This window comes from Bufo bufo, chromosome 5 (genome assembly GCF_905171765.1).
Source record: "Bufo bufo chromosome 5, aBufBuf1.1, whole genome shotgun sequence".
NCBI lineage: Eukaryota > Metazoa > Chordata > Amphibia > Anura > Bufonidae > Bufo > Bufo bufo.
Genome location: NC_053393.1, coordinates 12,417,047 through 12,426,110, shown reverse-complemented (window position 1 = coordinate 12,426,110; position 9,064 = coordinate 12,417,047).

Genomic DNA, 9,064 nt, shown 5'->3' with positions numbered 1-9,064 from the left:
TCCCCTGATAGCCCCCTCAGTTATATTACCCCTGTATAATGTCCCCTGATAGCCCCCCTCAGTTACATTACCCCTGTATAATGTCCCCTGATAGCCCCCCTCAGTTACATTACCCCTGTATAATGTCCCCGATAGCCCCCCTCAGTTATATTACCCCTGTATAATGTCCCCTGATAGCCCCCCTCAGTTATATTACCCCTGTATAATGTCCCCTGATAGCCCCCCTCAGTTATATTACCCCTGTATAATGTCCCCTGATAGCCCCCCTCAGTTATATTACCCCTGTATAATGTCCATGATAGCCCCCCTCAGTTATATTACCCCTGTATAATGTCCCCTGATAGCCCCCCTCAGTTATATTACCCCTGTATAATGTCCCCTGATAGCCCCCCTCAGTTATATTACACCTGTATAATGTCCCCGATAGCCCCCCTCAGTTATATTACCCCTGTATAATGTCCATGATAGCCCCCCTCAGTTATATTACCCCTGTATAATGTCCATGATAGCCCCCCTCAGTTATATTACCCCCGTATAATGTCCCCGATAGCCCTCCTCAGTTATAGTACCCCTGTATAATGTCCCCGATAGCCCCCCTCAGTTATATTACCCCTGTATAATGTCCCCTGATAGCCCCCCTCAGTTATATTACCCCTGTATAATGTCCCCTGATAGCCCCCATCAGTTATATTACCCCTGTATAATGTCCCCTGATAGCCCCCCTCAGTTATATTACCCCTGTATTATGTCCCTGATAGCCCCCCTCAGTTATATTACCCCTGTATAATGTCCCCTGATAGCCCCCCTCAGTTATATTACCCCTGTATAATGTCCCCTGATAGCCCCCCTCAGTTATATTACCCCTGTATAATGTCCCCTGATAGCCCCCCTCAGTTATATTACCCCTGTATAATGTCCCCTGATAGCCCCCCTCAGTTATATTACCCCTGTATAATGTCCCCTGATAGCCCCCCTCAGTTATATTACCCCTGTATAATGTCCCCTGATAGCCCCCTCAGTTATATTACCCCTGTATAATGTCCCCTGATAGCCCCCCTCAGTTATATTACCCCTGTATAATGTCCCCTGATAGCCCCCCTCAGTTATATTACCCCTGTATAATGTCCTCTGATAGCCCCCCTCAGTTATATTACCCCTGTATAATGTCCCCTGATAGCCCCCCTCAGTTATATTACCCCTGTATAATGTCCCCTGATAGCCCCCCTCAGTTATATTACCCCTGTATAATGTCCCCTGATAGCCCCCCTCAGTTATATTACCCCTGTATAATGTCCTCTGATAGCCCCCCTCAGTTATATTACCCCTGTATAATGTCCCCTGATAGCCCCCCTCAGTTATATTACACCTGTATAATGTCCGCTGATAGCCCCCCTCAGTTATATTACCCCTGTATAATGTCCCCTGATAGCCCCCCTCAGTTATATTACACCTGTATAATGTCCCCTGATGGCCCCCCTCAGTTATATTACCCCTGCATAATGTCCACTGATAGCCCCCCTCAGTTATATTACCCCTGTATAATGTCCCCGATAGCCCCCCTCAGTTATATTACCCCTGTATAATGTCCCCTGATAGCCCCCTCAGTTATATTACCCCTGTATAATGGCCCCGATAGCCCCCCTCAGTTATATTACCCCTGTATAATGTCCCCTGATAGCCCCCTCAGTTATATTACCCCTGTATAATGTCCATGATAGCCCCCCTCAGTTATATTACCCCTGTATAATGTCCCCGATAGCCCCCCTCAGTTATATTACCCCTGTATAATGTCCCCTGATAGCCCCCCTCAGTTACATTACCCCTGTATAATGTCCCCTGATAGCCCCCCTCAGTTATATTACCCCTGTATAATGTCCCTGATAGCCCTCCTCAGTTATATTACCCCTGTATAATGTCCCCTGATAGCCCCCCTCAGTTATATTACACCTGTATAATGTCCCCTGATAGCCCCCCTCAGTTATAGTACCCCTGTATAATGTCCCCTGATAGCCCCCCTCAGTTATATCACCCCTGTATAATGTCCCCTGATAGCCCCCCTCAGTTATATTACCCCTGTATAATGTCCCCGATAGCCCCCCTCAGTTATATTACCCCTGTATAATGTCCCCTGATAGCCCTCCTCAGTTATATTACCCCTGTATAATGTCCCCTGATAGCCCCCCTCAGTTATATTACCCCTGTATAATGTCCCCTGATAGCCCCCCTCAGTTATATTACACCTGTATAATGTCCCCTGATAGCCCCCCTCAGTTATATTACCCCTGTATAATGTCCCCTGATAGCCCCCCTCAGTTATATTACACCTGTATAATGTCCCCTGATAGCCCCCCTCAGTTATATTACACCTGTATAATGTCCCCTGATAGCCCCCCTCAGTTATATTACCCCCGTATAATGTCCCCGATAGCCCCCCTCAGTTATATTACCCCCGTATAATGTCCCCTGATAGCCCCCTCAGTTATATTACCCCTGTATAATGTCCCCTGATAGCCCCCCTCAGTTATATTACCCCTGTATAATGTCCCCGATAGCCCCCCTCAGTTATATTACCCCTGTATAATGTCCCCGATAGCCCCCCTCAGTTATATTACCCCTGTATAATGTCCATGATAGCCCCCCTCAGTTATATTACCCCTGTATAATGTCCCCTGATAGCCCCCCTCAGTTATATTACCCCTGTATTATGTCCCCTGATAGCCCCCCATCAGTTATATTACCCCTGTATAATGTCCCCTGATAGCCCCCCTCAGTTATATTACCCCTGTATAATGTCCCCTGATAGCCCTCCTCAGTTATAGTACCCCTGTATAATGTCCCCGATAGCCCCCCTCAGTTATATTACCCCTGTATAATGTCCCCTGATAGCCCCCCTCAGTTACATTACCCCTGTATAATGTCCCCTGATAGCCCCCCTCAGTTACATTACCCCTGTATAATGTCCCCTGATAGCCCCCCTCAGTTATATTACACCTGTATAATGTCCCCTGATAGCCCCCCTCAGTTATATTACCCCTGTATAATGTCCCCTGATAGCCCCCCTCAGTTATATTACCCCCATATTATGTCCCCTGATAGCCCCCTCAGTTATATTACCCCTGTATAATGTCCCCTGATAGCCCCCTCAGTTACATTACCCCTGTATAATGTCCCCTGATAGACCCCCTCAGTTATATTACCCCTGTATAATGTCCCCTGATAGCCCCCCTCAGTTATATTACCCCTGTATAATGTCCATGATAGCCCCCCTCAGTTATATTACCCCTGTATAATGTCCATGATAGCCCCCCTCAGTTATATTACCCCTGTATAATGTCCCCTGATAGCCCCCTCAGTTATATTACCCCTGTATAATGTCCCCTGATAGCCCCCTCAGTTATATTACCCCTGTATAATGTCCCCTGATAGCCCCCTCAGTTATATTACCCCTGTATAATGTCCCCTGATAGCCCCCCTCAGTTACATTACCCCTGTATAATGTCCCCTGATAGCCCCCCTCAGTTATATTACCCCTGTATAATGTCCCCTGATAGCCCCCCTCAGTTATATTACCCCTGTATAATGTCCCCTGATAGCCCCCCTCAGTTATATTACCCCTGTATAATGTCCCCTGATAGCCCCCCTCAGTTATATTACACCTGTATAATGTCCCCGATAGCCCCCCTCAGTTATATTACCCCTGTATAATGTCCATGATAGCCCCCCTCAGTTATATTACCCCTGTATAATGTCCATGATAGCCCCCCTCAGTTATAGTACCCCTGTATAATGTCCCCGATAGCCCCCCTCAGTTATATTACCCCTGTATAATGTCCCCTGATAGCCCCCCTCAGTTATATTACCCCTGTATAATGTCCCCTGATAGCCCCCATCAGTTATATTACATCTGTATAATGTCCCCGATAGCCCCCCTCAGTTATATTACCCCTGTATAATGTCCCCTGATAGCCCCCCTCAGTTATATTACCCCTGTATAATGTCCCCTGATAGCCCCCCTCAGTTATATTACCCCTGTATAATGTCCCCTGATAGCCCCCCTCAGTTATATTACCCCTGTATAATGTCCCCTGATAGCCCCCCTCAGTTATATTACCCCTGTATAATGTCCCCTGATAGCCCCCCTCAGTTATATTACCCCTGTATAATGTCCCCTGATAGCCCCCCTCAGTTATATTACCCCTGTATAATGTCCCCTGATAGCCCCCCTCAGTTATATTACCCCTGTATAATGTCCATGATAGCCCCCCTCAGTTATATTACCCCTGTATAATGTCCCCTGATAGCCCCCCTCAGTTATATTACCCCTGTATAATGTCCATGATAGCCCCCCTCAGTTATATTACCCCTGTATAATGTCCCCTGATAGCCCCCCTCAGTTATATTACATCTGTATAATGTCCCCTGATAGCCCCCCTCAGTTATATTACACCTGTATAATGTCCCCTGATAGCCCCCCTCAGTTATATTACCCCTGTATAATGTCCCCTGATAGCCCCCCTCAGTTATATTACACCTGTATAATGTCCCCTGATAGCCCCCCTCAGTTATATTACACCTGTATAATGTCCCCTGATAGCCCCCCTCAGTTATATTACCCCCGTATAATGTCCCCGATAGCCCCCCTCAGTTATATTACCCCCGTATAATGTCCCCTGATAGCCCCCTCAGTTATATTACACCTGTATAATGTCCCCTGATGGCCCCCCTCAGTTATATTACCCCTGCATAATGTCCACTGATAGCCCCCCTCAGTTATATTACCCCTGTATAATGTCCCCGATAGCCCCCCTCAGTTATATTACCCCTGTATAATGTCCCCTGATAGCCCCCCTCAGTTATATTACCCCTGTATAATGTCCCCGATAGCCCCCCTCAGTTATATTACCCCTGTATAATGTCCCCTGATAGCCCCCTCAGTTATATTACCCCTGTATAATGTCCATGATAGCCCCCCTCAGTTATATTACCCCTGTATAATGTCCATGATAGCCCCCCTCAGTTATATTACCCCTGTATAATGTCCGCTGATAGCCCCCCTCAGTTATATTACCCCTGTATAATGTCCCCGATAGCCCCCCTCAGTTATATTACCCCTGTATAATGTCCCCGATAGTCCCCCTCAGTTATATTACCCCTGTATAATGTCCTCTGATAGCCCCCCTCAGTTATATTACCCCTGTATAATGTCCCCTGATAGCCCCCCTCAGTTATATTACCCCTGTATAATGTACCCGATAGTCCCCCTCAGTTATATTACCCCTGTATAATGTCCGCTGATAGCCCCCCTCAGTTATATTACCCCTGTATAATGTCCCCGATAGTCCCCCTCAGTTATATTACCCCTGTATAATGTCCATGATAGCCCCCCTCAGTTATATTACCCCTGTATAATGTCCCCTGATAGCCCCCCTCAGTTATATTACCCCTGTATAATGTCCATGATAGCCCCCCTCAGTTATATTACCCCTGTATAATGTCCCCTGATAGCCCCCCTCAGTTATATTACCCCTGTATAATGTCCCCTGATAGCCCCCCTCAGTTATATTACCCCTGTATAATGTCCCCTGATAGCCCCCCTCAGTTATATTACCCCTGTATAATGTCCCCTGATAGCCCCCCTTAGTTATATTACCCCTGTATAATGTCCCCTGATAGCCCCCCTCAGTTATATTACCCCTGTATAATGTCCCCTGATAGCCCCCCTCAGTTATATTACCCCTGTATAATGTCCCCGATAGTCCCCCTCAGTTATATTACACCTGTATAATGTCCATGATAGCCCCCCTCAGTTATATTACCCCTGTATAATGTCCCCTGATAGCCCCCCTCAGTTATATTACCCCTGTATAATGTCCCCGATAGCACCCCTCAGTTATATTATCCCTGTATAATGTCCCCTGATAGCCCCCCTCAGTTATATTACCCCTGTATAATGTCCCCTGATAGCCCCCCTCAGTTATATTACCCCTGTATAATGTCCCCTGATAGCCCCCCTCAGTTATATTACCCCTGTATAATGTCCCCGATAGTCCCCCTCAGTTATATTACCCCTGTATAATGTCCATGATAGCCCCCCTCAGTTATATTACCCCTGTATAATGTCCCCTGATAGCCCCCCTCAGTTATATTACCCCTGTATAATGTCCCCGATAGTCCCCCTCAGTTATATTACCCCTGTATAATGTCCATGATAGCCCCCCTCAGTTATATTACCCCTGTATAATGTCCCCTGATAGCCCCCCTCAGTTATATTACCCCTGTATAATGTCCATGATAGCCCCCCTCAGTTATATTACCCCTGTATAATGTCCCCTGATAGCCCCCCTCAGTTATATTACCCCTGTATAATGTCCCCTGATAGCCCCCCTCAGTTATATTACCCCTGTATAATGTCCCCTGATAGCCCCCCTCAGTTATATTACCCCTGTATAATGTCCCCTGATAGCCCCCCTCAGTTATATTACACCTGTATAATGTCCCCGATAGCCCCCCTCAGTTATATTACCCCTGTATAATGTCCCCTGATAGCCCCCCTCAGTTATATTACCCCTGTATAATGTCCCCGATAGTCCCCCTCAGTTATATTACACCTGTATAATGTCCATGATAGCCCCCCTCAGTTATATTACCCCTGTATAATGTCCCCTGATAGCCCCCCTCAGTTATATTACCCCTGTATAATGTCCCCGATAGCACCCCTCAGTTATATTATCCCTGTATAATGTCCCCTGATAGCCCCCCTCAGTTATATTACCCCTGTATAATGTCCCCTGATAGCCCCCCTCAGTTATATTACCCCTGTATAATGTCCCCTGATAGCCCCCCTCAGTTATATTACCCCTGTATAATGTCCCCGATAGTCCCCCTCAGTTATATTACCCCTGTATAATGTCCATGATAGCCCCCCTCAGTTATATTACCCCTGTATAATGTCCCCTGATAGCCCCCCTCAGTTATATTACCCCTGTATAATGTCCCCGATAGTCCCCCTCAGTTATATTACCCCTGTATAATGTCCATGATAGCCCCCCTCAGTTATATTACCCCTGTATAATGTCCGCTGATAGCCCCCCTCAGTTATATTACACCTGTATAATGTCCCTGATAGCCCCCCTCAGTTATATTACCCCTGTATAATGTCCCCTGATAGCCCCCCTCAGTTATATTACCCCTGTATAATGTCCCCGATAGCACCCCTCAGTTATATTACCCCTGTATAATGTCCCCTGATAGCCCCCCTCAGTTATATTACCCCTGTATAATGTCCCCTGATAGCCCCCTCAGTTATATTACCCCTGTATAATGTCCCCTGATAGCCCCCCTCAGTTATATTACCCCTGTATAATGTCCCCTGATAGCCCCCCTCAGTTATATTACCCCTGTATAATGTACCCTGATAGCCCCCCTCAGTTATATTACCCCTGTATAATGTCCCCTGATAGCCCCCCTCAGTTATATTACCCCTGTATAATGTCCATGATAGCCCCCCTCAGTTATATTACACCTGTATAATGTCCCCTGATAGCCCCCCTCAGTTATATTACCCCTGTATAATGTCCCCTGATAGCCCCCCTCAGTTATATTACCCCTGTATAATGTCCCCTGATAGCCCCCCTCAGTTATATTACCCCTGTATAATGTCCCTGATAGCCCCCCTCAGTTATATTACCCCTGTATAATGTCCCCTGATAGCCCCCCTCAGTTATATTACCCCTGTATAATGTCCCCTGATAGCCCCCCTCAGTTATATTACCCCTGTATAATGTCCCCTGATAGCCCCCCTCAGTTATATTACCCCTGTATAATGTCCCCTGATAGCCCCCCTCAGTTATATTACCCCTGTATAATGTCCATGATAGCCCCCCTCAGTTATATTACCCCTGTATAATGTCCCCTGATAGCCCCCCTCAGTTATATTACCCCTGTATAATGTCCCCTGATAGCCCCCCTCAGTTATATTACACCTGTATAATGTCCGCTGATAGCCCCCCTCAGTTATATTACCCCCTGTATAATGTCCCCTGATAGCCCCCCTCAGTTATATTACCCCTGTATAATGTCCCCTGATAGCCCCCCTCAGTTATATTACCCCTGTATAATGTCCCCTGATAGCCCCCCTCAGTTATATTACCCCTGTATAATGTCCCCTGATAGCCCCCCTCAGTTATATTACCCCTGTATAATGTCCCTGATAGCCCCCCTCAGTTATATTACCCCTGTATAATGTCCCTGATAGCCCTCCTGATTTATAAATAAGGTTAGAGCTGTACGATATCGTAGGTTAAATAAAATAGTCTGTTCTATAAGCACCACATTATTTTCTGTCCGCCGCCACAAAACAATCTGGAAGTGCCCCTCCCGAGACCAGGCTGTGGATCCGCCACTGGAAGCAACTAAATCATAAAACAGTTCCATGACCAGATCAACGAGGCAGAAGAGGTCCCTACAAATGATGGGAAATAGACAGCTCCTCTACAGTCGGCTATTGCCTATCACTGGTGAGGAGCAGGTCCTTATGGAGTATAGTATATAGCCAACTCACTGTGAACCGGCTAAATACTATTTCAGTTCAGGACCTGACCACTAGGGGGCAAGAAGGTCCTTCCCGGTGATAGGAAATAGCCAGCTCACACTGAGGCGGCTATTTCCTATCACTGGCGAGGAGCAGGTCCTTACAGAATGGTATATAGCCGGGTCACAGGGAGTTGGCTAAATACTATACTCCTTAAGGGCCTAGTTCTTACCAGTGATAGGAAATAGCCAACAGAGATCACATGGGCAGATGTTTTTGGAAAGCGCTTTACCATAATTATCATAGGACCGGACATATCTGCCGATACAAGTACTCCAAAGTCACATGACAGTTTTTTTGGTTATTTTAAAGATTTTTCAAATATAAAAATACAGTAAACATAAAAGAGGCTTATACTACTATAGTCACCTATATAACTTAGGCTACTTTCACACCTGCGTTCAGTGCGGATCCGTCTGCATTGTATTTCTGAAAAAATCTAAGTCTAATTGCTATTCAGATGGATCCGTCCAG